This window comes from Acanthopagrus latus, chromosome 17, assembly GCF_904848185.1.
Source record: "Acanthopagrus latus isolate v.2019 chromosome 17, fAcaLat1.1, whole genome shotgun sequence".
Classification (NCBI taxonomy): domain Eukaryota; kingdom Metazoa; phylum Chordata; class Actinopteri; order Spariformes; family Sparidae; genus Acanthopagrus; species Acanthopagrus latus.
The window spans coordinates 30038438-30052663 of NC_051055.1; the positions used below are offsets into that span (position 1 = coordinate 30038438).

General features: G+C 42.5%; 1 long non-coding RNA gene across 1 annotated transcript; it reads left to right on the plus strand.

The window, feature by feature from the left end:
- The first annotated feature begins 13138 nt into the window (after nt 1-13138).
- LOC119006808 lies at nt 13139-14224 on the plus strand. The gene is made up of 3 exons (XR_005070897.1): nt 13139-13314; nt 13441-13499; nt 13894-14224. It is a non-coding gene; the product is annotated as an uncharacterized LOC119006808 (long non-coding RNA).
- The last annotated feature ends 2 nt before the right edge of the window (nt 14225-14226 follow it).

Sequence of the window (14226 nt, forward strand, 5' to 3'; positions counted from 1 at the left end):
ATGTCTGGAGGTGGAGGACAGGAAGGTGGAGTTGGAAGGAAGCTGTGGACCTCAGTCGGATTCTGGTTTGAAACCACTGGATATTTTTAAAGTAGCTCTCGGGAGAATTTCCAGACAGTTGGCACATCTCCAGTCATGTTTGTGGCAACAAAAAAATGACATTTTAAGTTAAACCAAGATGTTTTTCGAACCCTGACCAAGAAGTTTTTGTGCCCAAACCCTAACCACAACACATGTTAACAGAAGAATGGAAATTAAAGAAACTTATGGAAGCGAAAAATACTATATCAATTCTACTTATGGAGAGACTTGATATTTTTCAAGGGCTGATAACAACAGATTCATTTATGATACAATTCATGGTATGTAAATTAAAGTGTAGAGGTATAGAGCATTTCAACCCATTGAAACATGATCATCAAACTATAAATCACAATATCTGTCTAACTGATGGATACAGAAAACTGTAAAAAAAATTAAATTAAGGAATTATATATTTGTTCCCTGCATTGTGGTGTAAATGTTACAGAATTTGACATGAATTGAATGTGTTTGGTCATAGCATGGTGACATTCCAGTTTAAAATAGACTAAAACTGGCAAAAGGCTGAAAAAAAAAGTTTAAATTATTTTCAATCTGTGTAAATTAAGTTTACACAGTGATTAGTTATAGGCAGTTCTCTGCAATTACATGAAAAAAAAACAATTTAATATGTTTCCATCAGAAATCAGACAAAATGAATTAATTCCATTATGGCAACAGATTGAAATGATCTCGCTGCAGAAGATGTTTTTAACCTGTTCAAAATCAACATGAACTAAAGGATTTAAAGGATGAAAGTTCACTGGATAACGTGCAGATTATTTTTTCTCTTCGTGACGTCCCGTTGGACTGCTGACCCACAGCAGCATCGGTTCTGAAACAGGCCCGAGATGAAGACAAACTGAGAAAATGATGAAAAAAGGCGGATTGAGAGAACATCTCCCCTCTTCTCAGGTGACCGGGCTGCAACAGGAGCAGTGGCACAACAACACCGACTGCCAAGAGGCTTCTGGTGTGTGTGTGTGTGTGTGTGTGTGTGTGTGTGTGTGTGTGTGTGTGTGTGTGTGTGTGTGTGTGTGTGTGTGTGAGCCCTCCGTGCATGTAAACACATGTATCACATGTGTGTGCCAACAAGCGTTTCCACTTGTGTTTTCTTTTTTTGGTTCGTATTCTCGTTTCTGTGTTCATCAGGTTTGACTGATAACATTTAAAATGTGCTTATTTGTGATATTTTTGTAAATATTGGAAGTGTTGTAGAGAGAAAGGTGAGAGCTGGAGCAGATTCAGGCTGTAATCCTGCCAACAGAATCCCCCGCAAAAAAAACCAAGGATGTTATTAAATAAAGTGTTATGGTGCCCGTGTGAGGTCTGAAATGTTTTCAGATTCTTTCACATTCACACATTTTTATTTTTATTGTCAACAAATCCCCCCAAAATACCAAAACTAACAATAAATTAATCCTATACTAACTAGTACTGGGTGAACACACACACACACACACACACACACACACACACACACACACACACTGTAGATCATTTTAAACACACACCGTCCATGCAGCTATAAACACTCAAAGAGCACCAAATGTAGATTCATCCGCCTGAGAAAATAGGCCCCAATAAATGCATTATTTCCCTGTGTTTGTGTAATATTTGTTAAAAAAAAAATACCGTGAGCTGCTGTTTTTAGAAAATTAGTTTGCCTTTTAAAAAATATTACATTTGTTAGTGTCAAAACATAGTAACACATATCGCTTCTATATATCTGAAACAGTTTGAGTCATTTCCTGCAGTATTGATACCAGCTGAGCTTTTATTGCTCTCCTCTCCGACGGCGATTTCACACACACACACACACACACACACACACACACACACACACACACACACACACACACACACACACACCGCTGCAGTGCCCACATCACCCCGCCTCCTTCAGAAGTAAATTAACTTAGTTGCCGTTGAGCTTAAAACACAGAACACAAACCTCATTATATTTATCTTTTTGTAAAAATATCAATATTTTCATGGCTTTTTTTTTCCAAATTTACGGATTTCAGTATCGTGTCGACACTAATATTTACACACATGACTAATCTGTAAAGACTTAAATCTTCAGTCGTATATAAAAGGACAGATTTGTTGGTTTCATCGACAGCTGCACACTTAGATTAAATATTGTCGATGCTGCAACTTTTTTAATTAAAAAAAAAAATGTAACAAAACAACATTATACTGAAGCGATGAAGCATTTGTTCTCCAAGATTTGGGACGGAGCCCAACAAATGTCATGATTGTGATGCAAAAACGATTGTTCCCTCTAATTATGAATCATTTCGCAATCGTCATATCTCATTCAAATTATAATAATGAGCATATGATTTGTTTTGCGCTGATTTTGTTTTTTTATTTCACACATTGACAGCAACAGAAACGCAGAATATCACCATGTTTATTTTTTCAATAGGTGTGAATCTGTACACTTGTATTTGAGGCTACATGATCTGCAGAATGACTTCTGTAGTTTATTCTAGAGGAAATGTATTTTAGTGCTGTGTTTGTTTTTGTACAGTTAATTGTCTCGAGTTGAGTCGAGATCGATGGCTGTCCAAATCTACCGCCGGGTACAAATGAAGTAACCTGAACCTGAATGTGTTTTTACTCTTGTATTATTAGAAGTGGTCCTGTGACATTCTGTGTTTGGGGTTCCACTTGATACACTTGCTGTTGATGAATCAACAGACTCTCATTGTGTGTGACGGGTTTAAAACGGTTCAGTCCTGGAGAGGAAATTATCTGAATGTCCGAGCTGTTTACGCTCCTGTGCTGAACATAGAAACCAGAACATACACATGCAGAACAATAATTATCAGAGGTAATTTATCTTCAAATTCAACCCTAAAATGATTTCAAACGGCTGCAGCAGCTGAACGCTGGCGTGCACACACTCACGTGCATCACTTTGTGTGTGTGCGGGAGTATAAATGTGTCCTTTACAGAGTTTGTGTCTGTATATGCGCCGGGCTGAGTTCAGAACACAAAACGCCGCCTCATGCCCTCTTTGTCCCCCCTCCTCCTCTGCCCTGGCAGCTCTCCCATGATGCCCCTGCCCCCGGCTTCCTGCCTCTAATGGCCGTCTCTGTGTGCCATCTCGGGAAGCCTGACATCCCCTCCAGAGGCAGAGGGCCCGGCGTTAATGGAAGCCATTGATGGGCGAAGAAAGGCTCCTTTGTGGCGCCGGGGGCAGGCGTGGGCACCCGTTTGCTCACACACAGCTTCCCCTCCGCACACACTGGGCCGGCCGCTCAGAACTGAGTGCCAACAGCGGAGATCGAAAGACAGGAGCAGCAAAGTGCCCCCTTACCGGGGAAATGGCAGAGAGAGATGGGTAGAACTGAGGGAGGGAGGGGGGGAGGGTTGGTGAGAACGAGAGAGGGAGGGTGAAAACGACAGAGGGGTGAGTTGGCAGAGAGGGGGATAGCAAAGAGGAAGGGATAGGTGGGGATAGGCCACAGCGAAAAGAAAGGCCGAGAAAGAGCAGGAGAGATTAACCGAATAAGACAAATTCAATTGGCGCAGAGGAGGAGCGAAAAAAAAAAAAAAAAGGACGTGAAGGAAATGGGGTACAAACCTCGCAACCAAACACAGAGCGCCAGAGAAAAGAAACCCCGGAGAAAAGGGAAATTGAGCAGGAAAAACAAAGAAACGGAGGTTGGGATCGCCCACGTCAATGAAGCTGGGTGGCCCTGGAGGATAAAAAAAACAAAAAACGGTGGCAGGGTGCTGGAGGTCTCCCTCTGCCACTGTACTGCCTGTCAGCCGCTCGCTGGCTCGCTCCCCTTTCGGTGATTTATAACACCTGAATTGTTCTCCTTTAACAGAGTTGTGAATGGGAGAAAAAGAGGGGAGCTGCCCGCATGCCAAACAGTCCCGACGTTATTGATAACCAAACAGATGTGTCCAGTTTGGAATGAACATCTGACGCTAAATCTGGGCTAACGGTTTTTGTTGTCAGGGAAATACTGTACGCTGGCAGCCGGGCCGCTCAATAGAGACGCGGGGCTCATTGTGTGTCACGTTGTTCTCATTCACGCTAAATGAAAAGTCTGTTTCCTGGCGCCCGTGCTTTCCAGGTGACGTCCCTTCTTCTCGTCATTGTTGGCTGTGAAAAGGCTTCATCACAAACCTCAAAACATACCTTTTTTTTCTGATCACGTTCATTTAATTACACCTCAGGTTTCAATTCTGAGGCTCGTGGGAAGAAGAAAAAATAAAAAAGGAGCTGTTGTGCAGGTCTGAGCTTGTGCTCGACTCAACGTCGCCACCTACCGGTTTGACATTCAAGCCGTCAGCCACCTCTCGTCTTCCCCCTGCTGCGTCGCACACAGCCTCCTGCATTGTTCAGGCCGCTAATTCATCCCGGCAGCCACTGCTGCTAATTTTCCAACCACTGGCAGCGTGCCATGGCCGGAAGTTGCAGCGTGGCACCGCCTGTATCCATGCGCCACTGTGGGAGAGCGGCGAGAAAGTAGTGCCATATTTGTCCCAGTATGTCATCTGTTTAACACGCCTGATTGGCTTTCACACCGTCGCCTCCTAATTAATATGCAGCGCCCCGCCTCCCTCGCCATGCCCTAAGACAAAAGCGTATTGTGTGAGCACCTCCTGTTTTAATTATGCTCAAAAGGGAGACGTGTGAGGGGTTGTGTGTGTGTGTGTGTGTGTGTGTGTGTGTGTGTGTGTGTGTGTGTGTGCAGCATTTCTGAATGCATGAGCAATGACTTTGTGTGTGTGTGTGTGTGTGTCTGCACTGTACACAAACGTACGATATGTGCACTGAGGGAATCATAAAACAAGCACATTGATCGTCATGTCATCCTGCACGTATGCTCTCCTGTATGTGTGTGTGTGTGTGTGTGCGGTTGTGTGTGTGTGTGTGTGTGTGTGTGTGTGTGTGTGTGTGTGTGTGCGGTTGTGTGTGTGCATGTGTGTCCTAAAACAAGAAGAATTGCGTTGCCATTGCGAGGGGGCGGAGCCACTGCTGTCCTATCCCACAGGAGAGAGGAGGGAGGAGGAGGAAAAAAAAAAAAGTGTTGTTGCTTGTTGCCTTTATGCAAATTGGCATCCGATGAAGGTTTTTTTGGGGGGAGAGCCACAAAGAGGGTTTGTGATCGGAGCGCTGAGGAGAATGGGAGAGGTTAGGAGGGGTTATGGGGAAAAGACAGGGACAAAATTCCCATCGGCGTCCTCACAGCCATCATGTTACATTCCTCCTCTCTCCTTTTTTCTGTTTTTTTCTTCTCCCCTCTTTCCTCTCCCCTTCTTTTCATCCCTCTCTTCCTCACATCCATGACCCGGTTATTAATTTGGTTGAGATTAGTCGCTCGTTAATTAACGCATGCCCGCCTAGCTCACCCCCCCCATCTTTTTTTCCTCTCGCCTTCTCTTTCTCTTTCGATTGTATCGGATTCTGGCTTTTTATTTTTTTTTCCTCCTCGGTCTTTTTATCAGTAGCCTTCTTTTCTGTCTTTCTGGCTGATGAGAATGAGGTAATGTGCAGTGCGAGGGGAGTAAGAGAGGAGGATTGGGTTGCCCCCCCCATTCGATTTCCTCGGGGAACCTTTTTTCAAACTCAGATAGCGACGGCTTAACGACTGAAGACGACGCTCTGAACAGTCGACTGAATTCATAATTCTAAGCCATGTGCAAAGTCGAGATCTAGATTCAGAAAAATGCTCGTTTTAGATCTCGTCCAAACATCCTCGGTCTGATTTCAGAGCGGTTGACTTCTCGTAGTTTCACAATCTTGACAGTTTGAATCCAGTTGATTCTTTCTGCGGCGGCGCTCACCAACTCTGATTAATCTTTGTTATTTCTTCATGGTTTAGTGAAATGGAGCCGAGGGACGATTCAAGTTTAATTACTTGAGTTGAACAACGGTGTGTGTTGTGGATCCGACTCCTGCAGGGGCTCCTGGATCAGACTCTTCACGGTTAGGTGGTGTCTTCTTTGTGCTCATCTCAATATTTTTAACAAAACGCTCAAAGTATGAACAAGCTGGCTAATATGTTTAGCTTTATGCAGATAATACAGCTTTCTGAGGCTGAGATTAACTTCTGAAGGAAAGGCTCTCCCACTGTGCCGAAAGGTTCCTGGTCGAAGTTTACTCCTCATCCACAGAACCGGAACCTCTGAACCAATCAGAAAACGTCTCTCAGTGATGCATGAAGCCTGAAAAGTTCGACTTGCTCCGGGGAACTTCTGGTTCAGCCCCCAACTAAGAATTTCAATTTAGTTCAGTTATTCATCACGTGGCTCCACTAGACTTCTCAGAAGTTATCGGACTGGATGAATCAAACTCTGATGGTGGATGAAGTCATTTTGTTGTGACTCTCAACACAAAGAACATCTGTTTAGCCTTTTGTTCTGTTTGTGTCACCTGATGATGTAATTACACAATTTAGCCACTAAGTAAAAAGTCAAACTGCTTCCTGTTTCTGGTCACGTGTCTTCAACCGACTGTTGAAAAATCAAAGTATTTAACTCGCTCTTCGTGTTTGCAGCAAAACACTTTGCTTTCCTTTCATACTCAGACAGAAGCAGAGTTATCTTGCTGACTTATTACTTCAGGAACTTGACATTTCACTTGGAGTTTCTGAAAAAAAACACAAACAATTTAGGCCATAAAATTTAAGTAACTTAATGAAAAACACACACAACAAAGTCATATTACAAATCAATGTGTGGAGGGTTGTGAAGGCCAACATATGTAGCAGCAGAAAGCTGATGTATATTTAATGTTTACACTATATTCAGAAGCTCAGTGAACATTTCAACTGTTTCAGCACTAAATATTGATGATTTTTAACGCCTAATTTGAAAAAAGATGATGATAATTAATGTTAGTAACCAGTGATGTGAGTTACAGTTACTCAAGCACTAAACATACGTGAGGATGTTGTGCTTTACTTGAATGTTTCCATTTTTTTTTTGCCTCTTTATATTTCACTACATTTTGTAGATGCAAATATTATATTTTCTACTTGACTACATTTACGTGATAACTTACTTACTGGTTACTTTGCGGATTACATTCAGAGCCAAAGAAGCACATTATTAAAGTGCATAAATGTGTAAATGTAACAAAACATTTTGCAGCTCGAGGGAAAAACAGAAATATATGTTTGGGGTGAAAGAAATTTAAGAACCTCTCCGGCCTCTCCCTGAAGCAAAATAAAACAAATCCACAACCCTCCTCTCCTAATGATTTTCATACAGTCTCTTAGGCTAATTAACAGCATCAGCAAAGAAAAAAAAATGTTAAAGATATGATGTGCCTACAGCAGAATAAAATCAGAACGTCCAAAAAATAATCAGATTCTTCACATCTCGCTGGATAATTTGGGACGACACAGTCTGCATCCAGTGAACAGTGAATATATAGATTAAACACACGGAGAAGAATATTGCAGATGCACATTTTACACTTTGTTAGATCAATAAATGAGCTGTCTTTAGCTTGGTGTTCAGCTAGATTACTGCAGAGGCCGACTGACTCTGAGAAGAGGCCTGACACTGTGATGTGTTCAGGTTTTTTGTGTCTATGTTGGAACCTGAGCAGCAGCGACTGTAAACTCGTCTCTGTATAAGTGAAGGAAACGTCTTCAAAGCGTCTCTCTGAGCTCTTCCTGCGTCCTCCCGGCGAGCCTTGCGTGACTTCCTGGCTGCTCGCAGCTCAGCCTCGGCCCCCGGTGAGGCCCCGCTGCGCCACATGCTCCTTCAATGGACTCACTCAATTAACAGGCCATGAAGCCCCCCGACCTCCACCGACCCCCTTGAGTCACGCACCACGGAGGCATGCGTGTGGCTGGGTCTGAGGCGGGGGTTATTCTGGGTGGAGGTGAGGGTGTGAGGGGACAAGCGGTGGCGGTGGTGGTGGTGGTGGTTGTGAAGAGGGGGGTCGGTCAGTGCTCTTTTGTTCCGGTGGTGACCAGCGTGCCCCCCCTCACCCCTGGTGGCTTTCATAAGGAGTGTGTAATAACTGCCTTTGTTGGTTTTCCCTCTTGTAATGGGTCCAGTGGGAGGCCTTGTTAGTGCGCGGGGTGCTAAGCCAGGGGACCTCGCAGGAACTCTGGGATTAGAGGCTGCCCCATTCGGCCCTAACTGTGATCCTCTGCTGTCACAATGGACATTCAGCCAGCGGATAAAAAAAAAAAAAAAAAAAAAAAATTCCTCAGATCTTCCTAATTGCAAAGCTTTTCTTGTTGTTGTTGTTTTTCTATGTAAGGGGTCTTAAATTTGGGTTTGCTTAGTCATCAAAAGCAGAGTTAAAGGCCCAGGATGCAGTGTGAGTGAGGATAAAGAGAGAAAGTGGCACATCACTGATATAATGACCAGAAGGAATTAAAGCAACAGAGAACCACAGAGGGATTCTGAGGAAAGCTGCTTAATGAAGAAAGTGGAGGAACGAGACTTGACGTGTCTTTGGATGCACGATGAGATGTTGGCTGTGTTTTTGCCTCGAAACTTTAAATAAGGAAAAATTAACTTCAGTTCTCTCGTCCAGTGTAAAATCCAGAAACCCTGAGATCCATAATTGAAAATGAAAACATGATATCTAAACCCTAAACCAGCGGTTGAGCTCGTACAGCCACTTCAGAAGGGGTACATGCTAACACTTTTAGCTCAGCAGCTGCAGTGAAGATTTCAGCTTAGAAAAGATTATAAATAAGGTCTTTCAAAATTAATTTGTGATCTCAAGACTTCTGGAGACTTGGATTATGCTAAACAAAATGTTTTGTGGACTACAAAACAAGAAGGCAAAAACTAAAAACATTTCAAAGAATATTTGATAAAATCAAGATGAGCCACATGAGTAACTAAATCAAACACAACCAAACTAAAACCCTGCTGGTCAGGAGCTCAGGAAACAAAGAAACACAGAGGGAGTTAATCAGCCCTCTTATATCAGGTGTGCCAATCAGGAGAAGTTAATTCAGGTGTGGCATTTTTCAGCCACAAAACACAGATGAAAAAAAACAAGCAACTTTCAATATTTCTGCACCTAATTCAGTAACAAAAAAATGTTCCTGCTTCAGGATTTTACTAAATGTTCTGTTAAAGTTTAATTGACCTTTCCTTGGACTTGCATCCTCCTTCCTCAAAATACAAATGTGTTGACTCAAATCAATCTTAAACATTTAAAGTGTGTAAATGTGTAGACGGAACAATAATTTCTCAGCTCTTTGCAGCTCAAAGGAAGGTGGAAATAAAATATAAATCTGGGCTGCGAGACATTTTAAAGGACCTTCCCTGGTGTCTCTCTTTAACAAAACCTTCCCCCGCTTGTTTACACCTTCTCCTCTCCTATTCATTTTCATACAGTCCCTGACAACAAATTATGTAAATATGATTTGCTCAAAACCTCCTAAAAGTGATCATTTTCTACACACCTCTGTTTATGATTTTGGACAGCACGTTCTGAGGAGATTAAAGGTTTGTAATAAGCATCACATCATAATAATCCGTATTCTCCCATGCTGCTCATGAGGGGAGGTCCAGGCCCGTCGGGTCACACTCTGCTTTCACACGAAGGATTTGTAGCAGTGAAAGAGGCCCGAACATGAACACTGCCGCTACTTTTGTTGATTTGCCATTCACACGGCATGCCATTTTTTACCAGGGAGGAAATTCAAGTGAAGCACTCCCAAGTACTCATGCAACACTGAAGGCAATTTCCCCTCAGTCAAGTGGCTGAAACCCTCTCCAGCTGAACAACTTCCTGCATTTAGTCAGCGTCCCCCCGAATCCGACACCCCCCACCCCATCATCATCGCCCTGCTCGGGTGGCATCGAGTCTCGACGTCTCAGCAGGGTCGCTGCTCCGGTGCGATTGTGACCACATTCTGGGATCAAATCTGAAAATCAGAGCTCAAAATGCAGCTTTAAGTTCTCGTATTCTGTTTCCTGTGCAGATCTGCTACCTGAACAGACATCAGCAGCAGCAGCAGCTCCAGATTTATATTATGTCAGTGATGATGATTCAGAGTTGATTGGAGAGTTGGGATGATTGTTGGAAACTATAACGAGTGTTAAATTAACTCTGAGGAGTTGTGTGCTTCCAGATGAGAAGCCAAAGTGTTGATATTTACATACTGGGCGCAAAAACAGGAGCATACGGTATAATTACACAATCAAAAGATTATTTTATGGATGCAAAGATGTAAAGTCACGAAGGATATTTTTCTCAAAGTTTAGTTCTTATTTATGTAGGTTTTGTAAGACTCTCAACTATTGGGGATTTTTACAGTTTACTCCACTATATTTAGATATAAACATCTATTTCATGGCTTTATGGTGATGATTCAACGATACTTTAGTGGTCAGACTTAAGGCTAATCATCACTTTAGTCCACGCGGATCACAATAATCGCCACATGTAGCAATAAAAAGATGAATTTTTTACACAATATCAATCTTATCAGACTCTGACGTCCTGTCAGCGTATCAGATCCCCACGGTGGTTTTAGCTGCGACCCATTATGGCCTCCACTTTGCAGTGAGCCGGCTGAGAGGTCCCACGGGGGCCCGGGAGGTCCTGAGGGAGCCTATTAACCCATTATGTCCACCTCCAGAGCAGTGTTACGGACAACAATCACATACAAGCTGGAGGCTGAGCCACAGGCGGCTACAGCTGCTGAGAACAACCCCGTGTAGCCCGAGGCGCCGATCAGCACCATTCCCATGCCGTGTTGTTGCTCAAGGGCCACATGTAGAGACGTTAGGTGATGAGGTCAAGAGTGTAATATGGCCTCTTGGATTTACATTTCATATTCCATTGAAGAAAAGGAAGGAAATCATGTATAATAACAGTGTAATCAAGCAGGGTCACAGCCAGGATTTTCTACAAATGACAGTAATTTTCAGGCTTCTTTTATAAAAGTAAGTGTCAGGAAAAAAAATGCCCAGACAAATCCTTCTCTGAATTTCTTTATTGTGTGTTTTATCTGATAACACAAGTGTGTGGAGGTGGAGAGAGGGTGTAACGATAACTGTATAAAAGTGTACAAAAAGAACTACTAAATTACTTTAGCTGTTTTATGGCCTTGTAATAATTCACAACTCATCAAAGTCTGACGCTCTGGGATGGCAGCTGATGTGACCTACAATCTCAAAGCGTCAGTATTTGATGAGCTGCGGATGAGACACAAAACATCATGCATAACCTCCACATGCTGTGACAAAGTCAGAACAACAAAGACACTGTGTAATATGTATTTTGTGTGCTTTGGCGGCCCCAAGGTTTTCAGAGTGCGACACAGCTGTCACAAAATAATAAAATTGCAGGTTTCTGTAACCGTTTGTCAGAAACACAAACAGAACTCAGCACGTCGTAACAGCTGTATGTCTTGAAAACTTGCTGTGCGGCAGTCGAAGTTTGCACAGGCGCTGCACACAGCAGCAGCAGCACGGCAGGCGAACGTCACCTGAACCGGAGACGACAACACCTGGCTGTGGAAATGAGACATGAAAAGACATAAAAGCGAGCAGCAGCGACAAAAATCTGGTCTGAGACCTGGTCCGGAGAACCGCCTCCTCCTCCTGGCTGTCCAAAGCTGCTGTGATAGCGCTGTAAACACAGAGCTAGCAGAGTCAGCTAACAGAGCTAACGGGCAGCTACAGCAGTTACATGATGCTTTCAGGAAACTCTGTAATTAACAGAGCTGTAGGGCATGCATGAGACAAAGACAACACACACACGCACATTACATGTCACTGTACCATGATAATGATTAAGGTAATAGTTACATATTGTTGCTTTAAGTACAGTTAACTTATAGTAAAAGCTCCACACTGAGTGATAATTTAGGTCAAACTCAGAGACAATTAGCTCTGCAGCTTTTAATTACATGTTATTATGCAGTTATTATACTCCCCTCACTTCATATCCTAAACAATGAAAAATCAAAACAATTAAAAATTCCTTCTAATATAATGATAGCTGTGGCTCGGACCACAGAAAAGACTTTCTATTTTTATCCACCGACATATTGCAGGTATGGTGACAAACAGGCACATCTCCGGAAGACGTATTAGACAAAAGAATAATTACCATAATCATGATTATTTTTTGCATTTTAATTAGCCCTATGAAGCTCAATTAAGCTCTTCAGTACGAGCGCCTATTCACTAAACAGCTGTCCACCTGTCTTCTGGTTCCTGGGAAAAGGCTGCGGAGCCTGTTCACGCCGAGGTACCATCACCAAACCGGGTGGAGGGGGGGTCAGAGGAGGCCCCTGCAGCCTGCAAGGGGCCCTCAGCATGAGGGGCGATCAATGCCGTGGAGAGGAAGGACGTCATTAAGTATGCTAATAGCCACCAGAGTTAAAACGTAAATAAATTAATGGAAAACAGATTAAAATGAATCATCTGTGGAAACTACACGAGGAAAAACAAATGTGCTGGCCTTTTATTAACAATACTTGTATGGAGAATGCCAGATTTAAATTCCTATTGCACTTGTAAAGATGTAATAATGATGTTTAAGATGATGATAAAATAATAATAATAATAATAATAATAATAATAATAATAATAATAATAATAATAATAATTTATCTTGCAAAAATCAAACTGACAGACGGAGATATTTTTTAAACTGGTGTAACGTGAGTGGAGAAAACAGAGATGGTAGAAAACCTGCAACAATCAGAATGCACTGTGCTGCACCTGGTCCAGTACGGTGCCACACGGTGCTTGGTTCTGGTCCGTTCAGCCCAGTCTCACATCAGAATCATGTAATCTTTGCCAAGAACAAAAAAAAAAGAGAGAGAGATAATAACATTAAAAATCTGTAAAAATGAAGAAAATAATGGGGGAAGTTTGGGCCAGAATTTCTGAAAACAGCATGCTAACACAAAAACAGCACCACCAGACCTCAAAGACAGAAATACTAACCCTTCTCCTCCAACCGCCCTTAAATATGGGCAGGACCTAATCACCTGATCAGGAGCACCTGAGAGAGGAGGGAACACCAGAAAAAGAGGGCGGGAGGACGTAACAGACCTGCTGATCCACTAGATGACCAACTGTGAGTTCTCATGTACTGTGCTGCAGAGATATCTACTTAATATATCCAGGTCCAAAGCTCCTGTGCTCAACACCAACAGAACCATGATGCTCCAGGCTCCCTGTCCGGACCACAGGCTGCACTTCTCTCTGATCTGCAACTGGTGATTTGTTACCTGTCAGCTTTGATGATCAGAGGTGTGTGAGGGAATAAAATATTTCAGCCTGCTTTCCGTGGCAAATGCACACAGGTGAACTTGTATTTACGTAAATCTACACAACATACATGAACTAAGGATATGAAATTGTTTATCGGCATCTCAGTAAAGTGTGGAGATCAAGCAGTGGAACAACAGAGAGAGAAGGATGGCTCCTCCCACCAGGTAAGGTAAGATGAAGTGATCAACTGGAGGTGTTTTTTTGTTTTGTTTTTTCTTCTGGATCCATTAAAATATTGGCATTTTTCATTTCTGCAAAGATTCATTCAAATTTGTTTGGATCATTTGCATCATATCATTTCGGGGGATGGTGGTGGAGTGACAGAAAACTGGTCTCCTAGACAGAGTTTTGAAGTTGGGATGTTTTTAAGTCATTTTTGTGGCAACAGAACAGAAAGTATGATGTTTTCCATCCCTCACTAAGTGATTTTGTAGAAACGTAAAGTTGTAATGTAAAGAAATGTAACGTTATGCCAATCCTCAGTCTGCAGAAATTCAGTCCATCAATTTGGTCATGTTGATGATGCTTAATCCTCTTCCTCCTCCTCCTCTTCCTCAGTGGCAGTAATCACCCCTTGTACTCGGGCCCTGAGGAGACCATATCTAAGAAGGACGCTCTTCTTTCTTCTGCCGTTTGATCCTCAAAAGTAAAAGTGTATAAATTACACTGATAGAGAGACAAACCCCATCTGGACTGAACCCTTTCTGCTGTGGTTGCTACACAGTCATTAAAAATAAGGACTAATGATGACTGTCCTTCATCATAACAAGCACACCTGAATGCCTCTCACATATTTTATAAAATAATTAAATCATTAAGAAAGAAAAAATAGAAAGAAACAACAAAAAGTCGATTAATTATTTCTTGAAAATGTCATTTCTTTGCTTCTAT